This window comes from Monodelphis domestica, chromosome 6 (genome assembly GCF_027887165.1).
Source record: "Monodelphis domestica isolate mMonDom1 chromosome 6, mMonDom1.pri, whole genome shotgun sequence".
NCBI lineage: Eukaryota > Metazoa > Chordata > Mammalia > Didelphimorphia > Didelphidae > Monodelphis > Monodelphis domestica.
In genome coordinates, this window is record NC_077232.1 from 287,704,615 (window position 1) to 287,722,716 (window position 18,102).

General features: G+C 36.6%; 1 protein-coding gene across 1 annotated transcript in view; it reads right to left on the bottom strand.

Annotated features, from left to right (window-relative positions):
• GPRIN3 (GPRIN family member 3) overlaps nucleotides 1-11,646 on the bottom strand; it is a 39,593-nt gene extending 27,947 nt beyond the window's left edge. Inside the window, exon 1 of the mRNA XM_056803329.1 lies at nucleotides 10,410-11,646. The gene's annotated coding sequence lies outside the window, so the exon portion shown is untranslated. The remainder of the gene's footprint in view (nucleotides 1-10,409) is intronic.
• Nucleotides 11,647-18,102: the final 6,456 nt, after the last annotated feature.

The window sequence follows — 18,102 nt, forward strand, 5'->3', positions numbered from 1 at the left end:
GGAATTGCTTGTCAGCTCAGGGAGAGGGGAGGGAAGAGGGGTGGGAAAATAAATCTAGGAATTGGTTGAATGAAAACATCAACAAAATAGATAAACCATTAGTTAATGTCATTTTAAAAGGAGATAAGAAAGCCAAATCACTAGCATTAAATATGAAAATGGTGACTATACCAACAATAAAGATTAAATTAAAGCAATTATTAGGAGTAGTTATTTTGTTCAATTATATACCAACACATTTAACAATGCAATTGAAATGGAAGACTACCTACAAAAATAAAAACTACCTAGACTATCAGAGGTGGAAATAGAATATCTAAATAAACCTCTTTTAGAAAAAGAAATTGAACAATCCATAAAAGAACATCCTTAAAAAAAGCATCAGGACCAGATGGATTCACAATTATCCTCTAAAATGTATGTGTCCTAATTTTTCCACATCCCTTTGAAATTTTCCTTTTTCTGTCTTCTTAGCCAATGTGATAGGTTTTCATTTGTTTTAGAGTTGTTTTAATTTGCCTCCTTTCCATTTTTAGTGATTTAGAGCATTCTTTCATATATACCTTTGATTTATTTTTCTGAAAAAACTGTTCATATCCTTTGACCATTTATCAATTGTAAACTGACTTGTATTTCTTATAAATTTGTCTCTTCTCAATATAACAAATTACAAACTTGGGGGAAAAAAACCACTTCAGTTTTTTCAGTACAATTGTTAAACAATCATAAAATTGCAAAGATTGGCCAATGCCAAAATTCTCTCATTGCTGCGATGTCTAAAATTTTCTCATTGTTGGGATACCTCATGGCTGGCTATAAGGCTGACCATCCAATTATAGGACTGAGTTCTGCTCTTTTGGTTGCATTGTCCTTGCCCAAAATCCATTCCAAAACTTAACAGTTTATACACATATGACTTTCTCAAGTCAAAAATGCTTTCCTTTTAGGAGATTTTCTCAAGGCAAGTAGGTGATGATGGTCATGATCAGTGTAAATGCATATAATCCCAGAAAGACCCAAGTACAGCTACTTCTTATGAATCTTTCCTTCTCAAATGAGAAAAATCTCTTCCTGGATCTCCCCAAATTCAATCCCTATAAGCTTCTTTGAAAGTAATTAAGTTCTGAAGAGATCTAACAGAATTTAGAGAGGGATTAAATTACTAGACTGAAAGGTGCAACGAAGCTAGAGGACCTAAAATACAATTTACTCTAAGGCATGCCAGTTGGTACAAAAAATAACTTTAAAATTAAAAAAAATATTCCTTATTGGCTCAATTTTTTTTCTTTTGAAAATTCTTACTTTCTGTCTTAGAATCAATACTGTGTAATCATTCCAAAGAAGAAGAAATATAAATGCTAGGGAATGGGGTAAAGTGACTAGCCCAGGGTCACACAGCTAAGAAGTTTCTGAGGCCAGATCTGAAATAAGGACCTCTTGTCATTCTTAATCCACTGAGCCACCTTGCTCTATTTTTCTCTGGCATATGGATAAAAAATGCATTATTCAGTAATATATCTTGGTTCTTCAAGATGTTCTTAAATTCTGGTCTATTGTTAGAATTATAAGTTTTATTGTTAAATCTATTATGAACACAATAGATGTGTGCAACCATGATCAAGTCATTTAACTTCTCTGAGTCTTACTTGCCTTTTCTGTAAGTGGGGATAATTTTACCTACTTCATAGAACTATTGTGTGAATTAAATGTTCATTTAAATTAAATAATCAAATAATACATTAGGTTAAGTACTTTGTAAATTAAGTGTTATTTGATGGTCAATTATTAAACTATACTAATAGAACAAAAGATTAAAAAATAAATTATAGGTAAGCTAAATCCAGGGCAGCTAGGTAGTGCAATAGAGAGAGCACTGGGATTGGAATCTGGAACTTCTTCATAAATTCAAATCTGGCCTCAGACATTTACCAGCTATATGATCTTGGACAAAATGCTTAACACTGTTCTTTTCCGTTTTTCTCATCTGTCAAATGAACTGCAGAAGGAAATGACAAAACATTCCAGTATCTTTGTCAAGAAAACCCTAAAAGGGATAATGAAGAATTGAATGAGACTGAAATGACTAAACAAAAAATAACCAGAAAGTTACAGCTACCATAGTATTCTATTCTATCTATTCTACCATAGTATATCTAGTATTCAACTCTTATTTTAAAAAAAATGAGACCTGTTTCTTATGCTCCTTGTGATTATTGTTTCATTTTATTTCCTATATGTTTACTAATCATATCTATAATTAAACATTCTAGAAATTTGCCAGCAATCAAAATTAACCTTGTAGGTTTATATTTTTCAATTAGTGATGTGAAGAATGAATCAAACTTCCTTTGTCTATCAATCACCAACTTTTAAATTAATCAAGAAAAAATCTTAAACATCCCTACTTAACAGTAAGAAAGAGAGTTCACAAGTTACTTAATAAAGTGAGTGACAACTCCAGAGGCCACTAGACCTGCCCTGGGCAGTGCTAGTCATATTGAAAGACTGCAATTGGTTTTCATAAAGTGGAGGAAAGGACCGGAAGTGACATGAAAAAAGGACTATAAAAAGTCCTGAACTTCCCTTCCAGGGGACCTTCGACCTTGGCTCTTGGACTGATTCTTAGAGAGCTGCTCCTGGATCTTCTCCTTTGGACTCTGATGTTGGAGGACTTTGCCTTGGAACTTGGCCTTCAGTCTTCTCCTTTGGAGTTCTCCTTGGGTGGGTAAGTAGCTGGCTTTCCTTTCCTGGCTTCTGGAGAGATTGGTTCTGGAGATTCCTGCTTTGGATTTGGAGGAGACTGAGTTGGTGGAACTCTAGCTAAAGACACCACTGGACATGCAGAAGCCCATGTGAGACTGAGCCTTACTTCACTGGAGAAGGGCTAGTAGGATTGTTAAAACCTGTCTCTTTAGCTACCTTTTCCCATTTTCACACTTTCTACCTCTTTGTAAATAAAGCTACGAAAAGTCATTTTTTACTCAAGTTATACTATCTTTAAATCGACGACCACAATATTACTAAAATTCTCATATTTAATATAAACCCTAAATTTAATTTCATATAATGAACTCTTTCATTTTATGAAACTAGGGCCAAAATTTGTTCTAAATTTTGGTTTTCCACTATGTTTCATAGATCACTAACAGTGGCAAACATATATCAAAAGTTTCTCTATGGCAGACTTATTTCATTTAGATGAAATGTTTTGGATTCAATCAGAGTGACTAAGTGCTCTATCACTCTCTCCTTATTTGTCCTTGTTATCATCTCCCTATTAATCTTTTTTGTTCTGTCATTTTCTGTACAGAGATCACTTTCCTTTGGCAGAGAAGTGAAATAAGAACTGAATAGTTCTGTTTTCTCTCCAATGTAATTTATCCCAAACACCCTAAGAACTAAGATTTTTCCCTTTGATTCTCTTTTTTTTCCAATATGATTTTTTTGAATACTAAAATAATTTCATTATCCTTGGTTTGCTGTCACTGTTATTAAAGAATCGAGCCACTCTTTTGTATTCATCCTCTTTTACAATTCCTTGTTTTCATCTTTTGTACATTCATTTTCAAAATCTATGTTGTTTGGGAAGTTCCTTGAGCATCCACATGGGTCTCATTTGACAACTCTTTCCTTTCTTCTTCATTGCAATTGTTTCTCTTAATGTTTTCTCATTTTCATCCTTGAGAGCTTCTTATTCTTCCAGATTAAGATTTCTTTTTTTCTATATATTTTAGGTCACAAGATCATACCTATTTTTTAAAATCACTTTGAAATGTGCTTTCCCCAAATCTAGGTTGTATTTCTTAATATTTCCAGGTTTCCTTTCCTTATCACAAATTCTGAGATGTAGCAGTCATTTCCTCTCAATAGTTGCCATTATTTTTAGTCAGTCAGTCAGTTAATAAACACTTATTAAGTTCTCCCTCTGTGTCAGGTACTGTGTTAAGGACCAGGGATTTGAAGAAAGGCAAAAGACAGTCTAATGAGGGAGATGACATTAAATGGACTAGAATTAAGAGGGATTGGAAAAGACCTCCTCTAGAAAGTAGTGTTTTAATTGGGACTTCAATGAAGCCAGGGAAGTCAGGAGAAGAAAATGAGAAAGAAAAGCATTCCATATGTAGAGAACAGACCTAAAAATGCCTAGAGAGATGGAGTGTCAGGTTTGTGCTATATAGCAAGGAGGCTGGTGTCACTGGATCAGAGCATATATGAGGGAATGTAAAGTATAAGAAGATTGGAAATGGGGTTAGGAAATAGGTTCTGAAAAAGTTTTGAATGCCAAATAAAAGATTGTATTCTCAATCCTGGAGGTAATAATAATAAAACTGGAGTTTGTTGAGTAGGGAAGTGGCATGGTCAGATCCTTGATTTAGGAAAAAATCTCTTTGATGGTTGAATGGAGGATGGATTAGAGTAGGGAGGGATTTGTGGCAGGCAGACCAACTAGCAAGCAACTGCAATAGTACATGCATGAGGAGATAAGAGCCTTTAGTGGTGGCAGTATCAGAAGAGAGAAGGGACAATATGGTGTGTACCCTCCAAGTAAATGACTTTTTAAGTGGAAAGGGATTATGGGGAAAGATGATGTGTGAAATTTTGGATACAATGATTTTAAAATGTCTAGTAGATATCCAGTTTGAGATGTCTGAAGGACAGGCAGTTTGAAATGTGAGATTGGAGAGATCAAGGGCAGATAAGCAGAAAAGTAAATGAGCACCATAGGCGTAGAGATGATAATTAATCTACAGTAGCTGATAAGATCACCAAGTCAAGAATTATGGCAGGAGAAGAGAAAAGAGTCCAGGACAGAGCCTTGTAAAACACCTATGGGGGGAAGAGACAACATGGATGAAAATTTAGAAAAGGGGATTGAGAAAGAGCAGTCAGATAGGTAAGAAGAGAACAAGGTGAATGGATTCTACGATGAAGAGATGACTGGTAATTTTGAAGAAGGCAGTTTCATTAAATGAGGAGATCAGAAGCTCAATTATCAAAAGCTAAGGAGAGAATGAAATTGGATAGTCAACCAAAATAATATCACAGATGACATCTTCTGACTTGCACATAAGTTGGATTTAAATGTGAGAGAATTGCACAAAATTGTTGGTCTCACTATTTCTTCCAGGATTATCAAAGTCTAATGACAAGGCAAAAGTACAGACAACTGGTGATATGCAGTGAACCTTGGGTTCTTTGATGCTTTAAGCCCTCCACAATGCCTTCTCCTGCGGCCTTTCATGGCCATTGGAACAAATTGTTCTCATCCAACCTTTTTGCTGGGAAAAGTCTTTGAATACCTGGGGAATAAAACCTGTTTGAAACCTTCATCATGGTTTAGCCTTTCTGTAGAGATGGTTTACCAGGATGTGGCATGCTATGGTGGAGAAAGAGGAAGATAATCTTCCCAAGGAATTTACCCACAAAAGCCAAGAGAGATATGGGATAGAATTTAGTGAGAATAAAAGTGAAGTGTGTTGGGTTTTTTTTAAGATAGAGGAGACATACAGCTGTTTGTAGACAATATCAAAGGAACTAATGGACAAAGAGAGACTGAAAATAAGTGAGAGAGTGGAGAGGGGATGATCTAATGGAGAAGAGGGGACATAATGGAATCTCTTATGCAAGTAAAGGAGTTATCTGCCCAAGGAGCAAGACCACATAGGAGACAGAGGTGAAGGAGGTGATAGTGGCAAAAGGAACATATCTGAAATGAAGCAGTAGAGAAAAGAGAGGCTCCTCAGCAGATGACCTCAGTTTTTTTTTCAGTAAAATGAAGCAAATTTCTCAATATATGGGGTGGGGGGAACCCTAAACATTTCAAGAAGAATGAAAAAATTTGAAAGAGCTACTGTGAAGAGAGGGATAAGTTGATAAGTAAAGTGTAGAAGGATTGTCTAGCCAGAGAAAGAGATTAATTGATGTTATCTAACATAAATTAATAGTGGTCCCAGTCATTATAGTTCTATGATTTTTTTCTACTTTTGCTCTTATGCATGTGCTATTTACCAGTAGCACAATGTAAGAGACAAAGACTGAGGTTTGACTGGGCAAAATTGGTGACAAAATAAAGGGGTATCAAATTCACTAAGGGATCAAAAAGTGGAAAAGACAAATGAGTGGCTACTGCAGGGATATTGATCTGGGAGAGACCTAAGGGGCTGAGCAATCAGAAGTCATAGTGTGGTTTAAAAGTAAGGTTTGCTATGAGAAGGTAGAGGAAGAGGTGGAAAGGTAAACTGATGATATAAGGAATTTTCAGAGATGGAGATTTGGGGGTGATGTTAGGATCATCTGACATCTTTGACTATCTTTGTATGTGGAGGGGTAGATCATGGGAAATGAAGAGGACAAGAAACTGTGAGGTTAGCATGATAAAGGAGTATCAATATGTCTGGTGAAATTCCTTGTTATGGAGGCAGGAATTGGGGAGAAGAGAAGGTACTGACTTATTGAGGAAGGAGTGGAATTGACCCAGAGGTCTATGGACAATAGCTACCAGCATTTTACCTGGGTAGTAGACGTGGACCTCAAAGGAAATGTTACTGAATGATAGTGGTAAGAGAGAAAATCTGCAGGTAGCAATGTGAAAGCAAGGAGCATTCCAACTTCTCTACTTTGACCAATGAGCTCAGGAGAACAAGTGGAAGTACTATTAATGATGGAAAAGATGGCCAGAGAGAGAGCTCCCTCAGAGGGAAGTGAGGTCTCAATGGTAGCCAGAAAATAAAAGTAGTGAGAAAGGAAATGATGAAAATAAGTTTGTCATCACATATGGAGCAGCATTCCAGAGGGCACAGTGAAAGGAGTAAGTAGCATTTGGTTGAGAGTTTTGGGGTGAAGGGAATTAGGAATAAGGAATTGGTTTGTGGGAATGGAGAGCAGAGTTTGGAATACGACTGATGCAATGTATGGGGAATTTATTAATCATTAAATGAAAGATGCCTCTCCTTAGTAGAGGCTGGAGACAAGTAGAGCATTAGATAGAAGGATAGTGGTTAGATAGAAGGCCTCAGGTCCTTCTTCCTGTTAAACTGGAAAAAAACACAGAACTATTAAATAGTCAGAAAAGCCACTCTTTAATTATGCATAGGAGTTCATCAAGATACTCTTGGGAGTGCCACTGTGCTAGATGACAGTTCTGAAGGACAAGGGGAACTGGGAACTGAGGATGAGAATATAGTTGATTGACCTTAAGAAAATGAGGCATCTAGGCTTCACAATGGACATAAAAGGGGGAATGCTCAGCTAAAGGCTGGGCTACCTAGGTAAAAGACTTTGGTCTAAGGGGAGAAACCTATTGGATCAAAAAAGAGATATTAACATCTGATGGCATTAACCATCTCTACTTAAACTACTTTAAAGTCTCTTGTTAGTCTGAGAAATTGGGCTTTCCCTTAGGGAGAAACTCTCATGTGACAAGGTCAAACTTGAAGTTTTCACCTTCAAGCTAACTAAACTGGGGGGGGGGGGCGGTCATCAGACCTCACTAGGTTAAATGTTTGGGGGTTTCTAGATTCCACTTCAACAAACCTTACCTATGTTCTCTCCATGAACCCTTTGAAATCTGTTCTCTCAAGATCCAGGATGACTGTCATACAATTTCCAGCTTGCTTTTTCCTTCTCTATCACAAATTCTAAGATAGAGTGGACACCATAAACATGTGATGATCAATGATCAACAGAATCATTCATGTTGGGCTGTCCCCATTTTCCCTCAGTCTTGGCTTCAATTTCCTTTACACTATCCTCTCTATACCATTGCTGAGTTCGTTTCCATTTTCATTTGTTTTCATTCCTGCTGTCATGTTTCTGGACATTGGCATCGAAAATGATGCATAATTATTAAATGCTGGCAATCCACTTCTTTGTAAATCAACATGGATTAAGCATCACAAACCAAGAGCAATGGATTTATTCATAGTTCAAATTTCATATTCTCACGTTTATTTTCACAACATTCCTTGTGGATAGGAGACTTTTTACAGATGAAGAAACCAAGGTACAGAGAAATTAAGTGACTCGGCCAAGGTGATAGAGTTATCACTCCATCTTGTAGCAACATTTGTCAGAGTAAATTTCATAGGCTTCTCACACCAAAGAAGTCCTCAGCCACCCAGTAAATGATGAGTCTCACTGTAGTAAATGAAATCAATGAAAGGACAGTTGCATACTCTAAATTATCAATAAATTACTACTCAGATTAGTTGGATAAATTGCTTTGCTTAATTGTTATATGGAGAGAAACAGCTTAAATATAAACTAGGATTGAGATCTCCTATTCTAACCTGGATTTTATGAGTTTATTAACTCAGCTCTAATTTTTTTTTTTTTACTGGAAGCTTCAGGAGATAGAGAGGGATAGAAATAACAGAGCATATCTATCACAGACTTTAGAACGATGAAGTTTCTTTGAGATTACCTAATTCAGCTTCTTTATTTGGTGTGGATACAGACAAATTAAGTGACCTGCTTGAGGTCACACAGCTAGTGGCAGAACCCCAGAATTCTTTTCTCTTGATTGAATGATATGAAATGTATTGTTGACATTTTCAAACCTAATGTGGGGCGAAACTCTCTGAAGAAAATTAAAACCCAACATATGAGTTTGTCAGAAAATAATTTAAAATCCAAACCCTGACATAGTGTAGTGAAATAAGAATGATTTCCTTAGCCTGAACTACTTTTTAAAAATTACCTCAGTTCTTTAACTGCAAAAAGTAGCCACACACACATGTTTTTCATATTACTAATAAAATTCATTCAGAATTTAAATAATGAAAGTGGTAATGTTTATGCAATGTCAAGCCCAATTCCAATTCCTTCTTAATAAGGGCTTTCCTTCTACCAAATATTCCTTTTAAATAACAAAATAAAATACAAGAAAATTGACCTAACACATTTTGTCTATACATTTCACCTGGTCCACATACCCATTCATACAATGTCATATTTAGAGCTGCAATTGTTTACTGTCTAACAATGAGAGTCAGAATAAAAACAATCAGAACCCCAAACCACTTAAACTGTTTTTGTACAGTCAATATGAAAATAACATTTTAAGATATAAACTCCCATCTTTTACAGATTAAAATTTTTTAACGTAATTCTTTTTTAAAAGTAGCCTCCCCCCCCCCCCCCCGGATTGATTTAGATCTGTATCTCCATTTCCAAGATAGTTAAAGAAGTACAATAAGTAGAAGTGACAAAAAAAAAATCTCAAGTTATATATACATTTTTCATAAGGGTAAGAGTTAATCAACTTTTTCCCTATGTGCCTCTCAAAACCTTGTGGGGGGAGGTGGAGATAGGTGAGTCTATGGATACAGTGCTAGGCATAGAGTTGGGAGGGCCTGGGTTCAAATATGACCTCAGACACTTCCTAGCTGTGTGTCCCTGGGCAAGTCATTTAACCTCAGGTGCCTAGCCCTTAACACTTTTCTGTCTTGTAACTGGTATTGATTCTAACATAGAAGGTAAGGGTTAAAAAAAAAAAGCCTCACTAGCAGGTGTTATCACTTCAGTTTCTTTACATCCTCCCCATGCCTCAAATTTGTAGCCTTGAAACAAAAACAAAACCAAAGGTCAGTATACTTATAGAAATATTTGGAAAATATGTTCATGTTCCTGGTGTGAATTCTGAAAGAGATTTTACAGGATAGGAAAAATGGAGAATGTATTGTCTCTGGTGTCAATAACCACTACTGGGTTCTAATTCTTTCTCTCACTGCATTTCTGCTTTTCCCTTCCATACCACACACCATGAATTCTTGAAAATCATAACCCTAACCTTGACCCGCAAAAAAACAAAAGCTGACATTTTTTTCAGCTGCCTCCCCTCAAGTCGTTAAAACCTTGGGCAACCGTTTGGAATAAGGAAATTATTAATAATAGTAATAATAATAAATGCGCCAGGGTCTATTAGTTCTCATTTGTTGGCTGTCCATTGATGAGGCCTCAATTTTCCCCAGGATTTTCTTCATTGGCCTGGAGAGTGCAAAAATCAGCCTCTGGCATTGTATTTTTGCTCCACAATTCTCGGGAGCTTTATAAAACCCGTCTCCAAAGGGCATTTTACAGCATGTGGTTAGCACCCTGACTAATTGTGGTTCCAAAGTTCACCCACAGATCAGTTTCACAATCTTCTTCTAACAATCCCAGACTCCGGCCGTAACAGAGAACCACAATTTGCTTTAAAGGCAGAAAAAGATCCCATTTAATCACATGAGCTTTTCCACCACTGCAACACATAACATACACCTCTCCTGGCAGGCGCGCGCGCGCGCGCGCACACACACACACACACACACACACACACACACACATACACCCCTCATTTGTGACCCCCGTGTACGGATAAATGTCCTCTAAGTGCAATGGAGAGGGAGGGTACGTTCCCCCTTTCTTACCTTCCAAGCCAGTAGTAAGACAGGAGACTGAGAGCAATGACCTTGCAGAGAAATTCATCACCTGGTAGCGTAGCCAACACTGCTCGTCCTTGGATGTTGGGCTGAATTTGGAATCAGAGCATCCTCCAGGCTATCACAGGGGAAAATGCGGAGCCGAGCGCGAACCCCATTAATAAAGGTTGGGGGGAGGCACCCCGCAAAGCCACAGGTCACCTGCTTCCAGGAAGCTGGGTAAGCTGCCCTCTTGTGTCCGGTAGGGGGGCGTTGCTCCAATGGCAGAAAGGCTCAGGGCTTGCTCTGGCGGGTTCGGAGGAGGGGGCTAGGGAATAGGGGGGCTCTCGTCGTCTGTCTGAGCTTGGCAGCAGCGGCGAGGCACGCAGGGACTGAAATGACCGAGGCTGAGCCTGCGGCTGCTACTAGCTTCCTTTTCCTTCCTTCCTCCACCTTCTAAAAGAACTGGAGGTGGATCTTCCACGTGCCCACCTACAGATCAACCTGGCAGGGACCTCGCCACCCCACCCCTCTCTGGTTCCCCCTCCCCCCACCGCTTCTCTCTCTCCTACACTTGAACTCTCCTAGTCAACGAGCGTTTAGAACACTTGCCAGCCACCAAGGTAGAGGCAGGCACCCCGCCTTCCAGCCAAATCTTTCCCCAGACTTCTGCTTTTTTCTTTCCCAGGAGACTCATTCCTGCTAGTCCAACGCTGGGGAGGGAAGCAGCGAGCCGCAGCGGTCCAGTCTGCGGTAAAGGACCTGTGACAGCTCAGCCTAAGTGGAGCTGAGTTCAGTTAGAGGACGAGGAGGCAGAGACAGACTCAGCAGGGATTCCGTCCTTTTTTGCCTCTAGGATCCACACTCCGTCTGGCCTTTTCTCAATGGCAGGAGACTTCTCCTACTGCCATGCACTGAAGCTCTAGAGAGGCAGAAGGTTTGGGGAACACAGGGGCAGAGTCCCAAACAGGCAGGCAAGTCGTCCCTAACCTCACTGACTTTCGGTTTGCTCCTTTGTAAAATAAGGAGTAAGTTCTAACAGGGCTGCTCCCATGTGCTTTGAGAATTGTGTAACTGCATCATTACTCGCCTAACCCTGTACTATTGAGTTTAGATGGCTTGGATAACAATATTAGAATCACCCCAGTAGGACAGTATCACTGGAAGGTCTAGATGGTGGGTTTTCTGATTAGCAGCTCTAACCTGTTGTCATACATAAATGATAACTTTGAAGTTAAGATTTCTGTAAGACTTCCCAGGAGCAAATAACTACCCAATAGAAAAAAAAATAACCTCTTACGTTCCATCTTAGAATCAATATTATGTATTGGTTCCAAGGCAGAAGAGTGGTAAGAGCTAAGCAATGGGGGTCAAGTGACTTGCCCAGGGTCACACAGCTGGGAAGTATCTGAGGCCAGATTTGAACCCAGGACCTCCCATCTCTGGGCCTGACTCTCAATCCACTGAGTCACCCAGCTGCCCCCTCCAAATGACTTTTAAGAAAAAATGCACTACAATCTTACGGCAATTCAATGAGTTCCCCCAATTAGCTTGATGATATTACAGGGCACAAGTAAGTCTCTTTGTAGGCACATGAGGGACACCTTCCCTTTGTGAATGTGAACAATGCTCTTGATGCCTTACTAAATAATGAGAGTCATGATGACGAAGATGATGGTGATCATCTACCTGTATATTAGCTTGAAGGTTTGCAAAGGGCTTTACAAATTTCTTATTTTTTCCTAATAACAATCTTAGGTCATGCTATTATTATCTCCACTTCACAGAGTAAGAAACAGAAGCAAGAAAATAACATGGAACAAACAGATTCTATGTGTGTGTATGTGTACCAATATGGAAATACTTAGACAATAGTCCTGAGCAACAACTTCCTATTTAAAAGCTAATAGTGATGGTATTTCCCAGGTGGTATGGTCCTAGAGAATAACCTCTGAACCAGAGAATGGATTTTCAGTGCCCTTTTGGGGAATTGTTTCTTGAGTTTCCCCCAAGTTCAATAGTACCCAAGTTCAAGAGTTCATACATCAGCGTTTACAAAGCAATAAGAGGATAATTCTAGCATCTTATGATTGCCTTGAATTGACCCCAAAACAATTTGATAAAAGTAATAAATATAAAATAAATAATAGGAGTGAAAACAGAGATAAAAAACAAGCTATTCTTCTCAAAGTAATAAACCCTCAGATAAAACATAGGAGTGAAACAGAGATAAAAAACAAGCTATTCTTCTCAAAGTAATAAACCCTCAGATAAAACCAAAAGAAGTACTTGTGCAATGGTATATTTTTTTCACCTTTGCGTATAATTATTTTATTTTGAATTTTACAATTAAAAATGCATTACTATACACACAATAGAAGAGGAAATAAGACACACATGAAACTAGGGATCTCATGCATAAATGGCTTTTCTTTTTTAAAAAATATATAATAAACCAAAAGTTTAAGTTTTTAAAATTTAGATTTATGTTGTTTACATTAATACACCCAGTTAACTTCCTCCCTTTCTCCTTTTCCTCCTTTAGTGAATGCAACATTTGGCAAAAAGATATATATAAAACTATGTCTTATTTATATATATATATTTTTTTCCTTTCTTTGTTTCTTTCTTTGTTTCTTTCTCTGGAAGAGAAAGTCATTCTTCAAACAATATTTGTGTTGCTGTATATAATGTTCTCTTGGTTCTGCTCAGTTCACCCTTCATAATTTCATTTAGAGCTTTCCATGCTTTAAAAAAATTACTCTGTTCATCATTTCTATGCAGTAATATTCCATCACAATTATATGCCACAACTTGTTTAAATTATTCCCTCAACTAATGGGCATCTCCTCAATCTCCCATTCTTTGCCACCACAAATAGAGCTGCTAAAAATATTTTAGAACATACAGGCTCTTTTTCTTTTTCCTGGATCACCTTAGGAAATAAACCTTATGTCATATTGCTGGGTCAAAAGGTATACAGTTGTGTAACTCTGAATATAATTCTAGATTGCTTTTAAAAATAGTTGGGTCAGTTCACAATTTCACCAAGAGTGGATTGGTCTCCCCATTTTTTCACTTCTCCTCCAACATTTGACATTTTGCCCTTTTATCATTTTAACCAATCTCACAACCAAATGTGAGATGGTAGTTCAGAGTTTGTTTTGATTTGTGTTTCTCTAAGCAAAAATGATTTAGAGCATTTTTTCATATAGTTTCATATAGCTTTGATTTCTTCATCCATAAATTGTCTATTCATTTCTTATGGCCATTTGTTGATTGGAGAATGGATCATATTCTTATATATTTGACAGTTTTCTGAATATTTTGTATATGAGACCTCTATTTGAGAAACTGTCTATAAAATTTTCCCCCAAATTACTGCTTTCCTTGGCTACATTTTTTTAAATTATACAAAGTCTTTTTAATTTATTGCATTCACAATTAACCACTTTATATCTCACAATACCTTCTTTTTGTTTTTAAACCCTTACCTTCCATCTTAGAATCAATACTGTGTATTGGTTCTAAGGCAGAAGAGTGGTAAGGGCAAGGCAATTGGGGCTAAGGGACTTGCCCTGGGTCACATAGCTAGGAAGTGTCTAAGGCCAGATTTGAACCTAGGACCTGGCTCTCAATCCACTGAGCCATCCAGGTGCCCCCTCACCATGCCTTCTTTATCTTGATTATTCATAAATTCCTTTCCTATCTGCAAATCTGATAGATAAGATGTTTTTCTAATTTGTTTCTGATATCTCCTTTTTTATCTCTATCATGTAGCCATTTTGATCCTATCTTGGTAAATGTGTAAGATATTAGTCTATATCTAGTTTCTACCAGACTGTTTTCCAATTTACCCAACCAAAAAGTGAATTCTTATGTTCAAAACTTGGATTTTTACTTTTGTCAAATATAATTTTTTTTTAAACCCTTACCTTCATCTTGGAGTCAATACTGTGTATTGGCTCCAAGGCAGAAGAGTGGTAAGGGCTAGGCAATGGGGGTCAAGTGACTTGCCCAGGGTCACACAGCTGGGAAGTGTCTGAGGCCAGATTTGAACCTAGGACTTCCCATCTCCAGGCCTGACTCTCAATCCACTGAGCCACCCAGCTGCCCCCTACTATAATTTTTTTAAACAGATCTTTGTTGTATTTCTGCTCTGTTCCACTGCTCAGGTCTTCTGTTTCTCAGCCAGTACCAGATAGTTTTGATAATTACTGCTTTATAATATCATTTAAAATCTGGTATTGCTAAACCTCCTTTCTTTACCTTTTAAAAATTAAATCTTTTGATATTCTTGCCCCTTTATTCTTCCAAATTAATTTTGTTAGTATTCTTTCTGGTTCAATAAAATAATATTTTGGTAATTTAATTGGGTTAGTATTGAATAAGAAGACTGGTTTATGTGGAATCATTTTAATTGTATTGGCTCTGCCCATCCATGAACAATTAATACTTCAATTATTTAAATCTGAGATTATTTTTGCAAAAAGAATCTTCTTATTATATTCATGTAGTTTCTGAGTATAGTAGGTATTTTATTCTATATATTGTTATTTTAAATAGATAATCACTTATTATCTCTTTTTTTTCAGGAATTTGTTGGTATTATATATAAATGTTAATGTGGGTATATTTTATATCCTGCTCCTTTTAGTTGAATCACTAGAATTTTCTATTTTTTTGCCTCCTGCTCCTTTTAGTTAAATCCCTAGGATTTTCTATTTTTTCCCCTATTCCTTCCATTTCTTTGTCCATTCTTATTCCTTTAATTTCTTATCTTATTGCTATTGTTGGTATTTATAATACAATATTAAATAGTATTGGAGAAGATGGGCATTCTGATCTTATAGGGAAAGCTTATAATTTATCCCTATTACAGATGATGTTCACTGGTGGCTTTAAGTATATATTTATCATTCTATTATATATTGTTCTAAATATCTAAATCAAAATACCTATGTTTTCAAGTGTTTTTTTAAATATGGATGAATATTCTAGTTAGTCAAAACCTTTTTCTGCATTTATTAATTTTTTATTTTCTTGTTGATATAATTATATTAATAATTTTCCTTATATTAATTCAAACATCCCTGTATACCTGGGATAAATCCTATTTGGTCATAACATATAATCTTTATAATACAGTTGCAGATAATTGTGGAAGAGGCATGTATGCAAAGGACAGAAGCTGGAGATGGGTCATCTGTCAGTCAAATGAAGATTCCATTTGGAAGCTGACTGGAAGACAGTTGGAGGCAAGAGCCAACTGCTTGAATGGATTTGAAGGTCTTTTGGGCTTTCTAGCTGACTGAAGGAAGAAGCTGGTTTTAACTCTGGGACTTGGGATAATCAAGTTGGAGGTAGCCTGGCTGAGTTGAAGGCAGAAGAAGAAGGACAACAGTCCATATATCTCTTTCTGACTGGCTCTGTTTCATGCTAGTGACTGAATTGCCATTTCTCTCAATATCCTCCAACCTAACACTCATTATAGATAACAGGGAAATCCCGCCCCTCTTACCTTATCCTCCATCTTTCCTGTTTTCTTCAATAAACTCTTACTTGAGATAAAGAAGAAAAAAGAGTATTTCCTCTAAAGCATCATAGCTCACTCTGAGTGACTTAGAAGGAGGCTGAAGAAAAAGGGGGAAGGGGAAACTGAAGGGAAGAAGAGGGGAGGAAAGGAGACTGGAAGAGGGAGGAAGGGAAGGTATACAGGAAGGAGGGTAGGCAAAAAGAAGATAACTAGTTATCTAGTATGCCATCAAAATATACCTCCAAATATCATCTATTAGACTGGCTAATTATTTATTTAGCATTTTTACATCTATATTCATTAATAAAACTAGCCTACAATTTTCTTCTCTGTTTTTGCTCTTCCTGGCTTAGATATCAACACAATATTTATTTCCTAAAAGGAGTTTGACAGGGCTCCTTCTTTACCAATTGTTCTAAATAATTTATTTGACATAACACTAAACTATCCAGGTTGTAATTTCAATTGCCTGTGATATTTGTTTGTTTTTTAGACTTTCCCTCTCTTTTCTTCTGTGAAATTTTCTTCTCTTTAAAAAATTCATTTTTAGGATATTTTTAGTTACAAATTTTCCCTCTCTTTGCCTTTCCTTTCCCTACCCACTGAGAAGGCAAGAAAAACAAAAACATTACAAATATGTTTAAGAAGACAAAATAAATGTCCAAATTAACCATACTCCTTCTCCCTTGCCTTTCTGAAAAAGAAAGAAAAAAATATGCTTCTATTTGCAGGCGAGGTCTATCAGTTCTTTATCTGGAGATGAATAGTATGACTTATTTTGAGTCTTTTGGAATTAGATTTACTATAAGGAATTATTATTAGAATAAATGTAGATATGAACAGATAATTTTTGGATGGAGAAATAAAAGTCATATATGGATATATTTTTAAAATATTACAAATCACTACTGATTAGAGAAATGCAAACCAAAATAATTCTGAGATATCACCTCACTCCAAAAAGGCTGGCTAAAATGACAAAAGGGTGAAATGACAAATGTTGGAGGGGATATGGGAAAATGGGGATAATAATGCACTATTGGTTGAGCTGTAAACTGATCCAACCATTTTGGAAAGCAATTTGGAATTACACCCAGACAGTTATAAAACCATGTATCGCTGGGCTTGTTTCTCAAGGAGTTTAGGGAAAGAAGAAAAGAACCTATATGTTCCAAGATATTTATAGCAGCTCTCTTTGTGATAGGAAAGAATTGGAAACTGAGATGTCCATCAATTTGGGAATAACTAAACAAATTGTAGTATATGATTGTGATGCAATACTACAATGCCTTAAGAAATGATAAACAATCTGATTTTTAAAATCTGGAAAGAACTATACAAACTAATGAATAATGAAATAAATAGAACCAGGAGAACATTATACACAGCTACAGAACTAATACTAGAAGAATAAATTGAGAATGTTACCTCTATAAAGTGAACAGAAAGATAAAACATGAAAGACAATTTATATGAATATGTTGACCACCACACACTATCCTATGTGATGTAGGGAGGTTATGAAGGGGTTGGAATACTAGTGGATAGGATCTATTATGTAGATCCTAAGAAAAGTAAGTTAAACATATAGGAAATCTATGATTTCATTTATGTAATATCTTTTTCTTTATATATGGAAAGGCTTATTTTGTTTGGCTTTTTAAACATTTGGAATAATAAAGTGGGAAAAATGTGGTTGGTCATTGTACTGATCAGAGTTAATGCCTTTCCAAGTTGATTATCTTTACAATATTGCTCTTGTGTATGAGTTGCTATCCTGCTTCTGCTTCCTTCACTTTGCATCAGATCATACAAATCTTTCTAGGTTTTTCTGAAAATACCTCCTTCATAATTTTTTTTACAGTGCAATAGTATTATTCTATTACATTCATATACCATAACTTGCTTGGGCATTATTCCATCAATGGATATCCCCTTATTAATTCTTTGCTGTCATGTAAAAGAACTGTTATAAGTATTTTCATAATATAAACTCCCTTTTAAAAATCTCTTTGGAATCTAGAACTAGTAGTGGTATTGCTAGGTCAAAGGGAATGCATACTTTTATAGATTTTTGCACATGGTTCTAAATTGCTTTAGAGAATAATTGGACTAATTCACAATTCTGTCAACCATGCATATGCATGCCTATTTACCTATACTGTC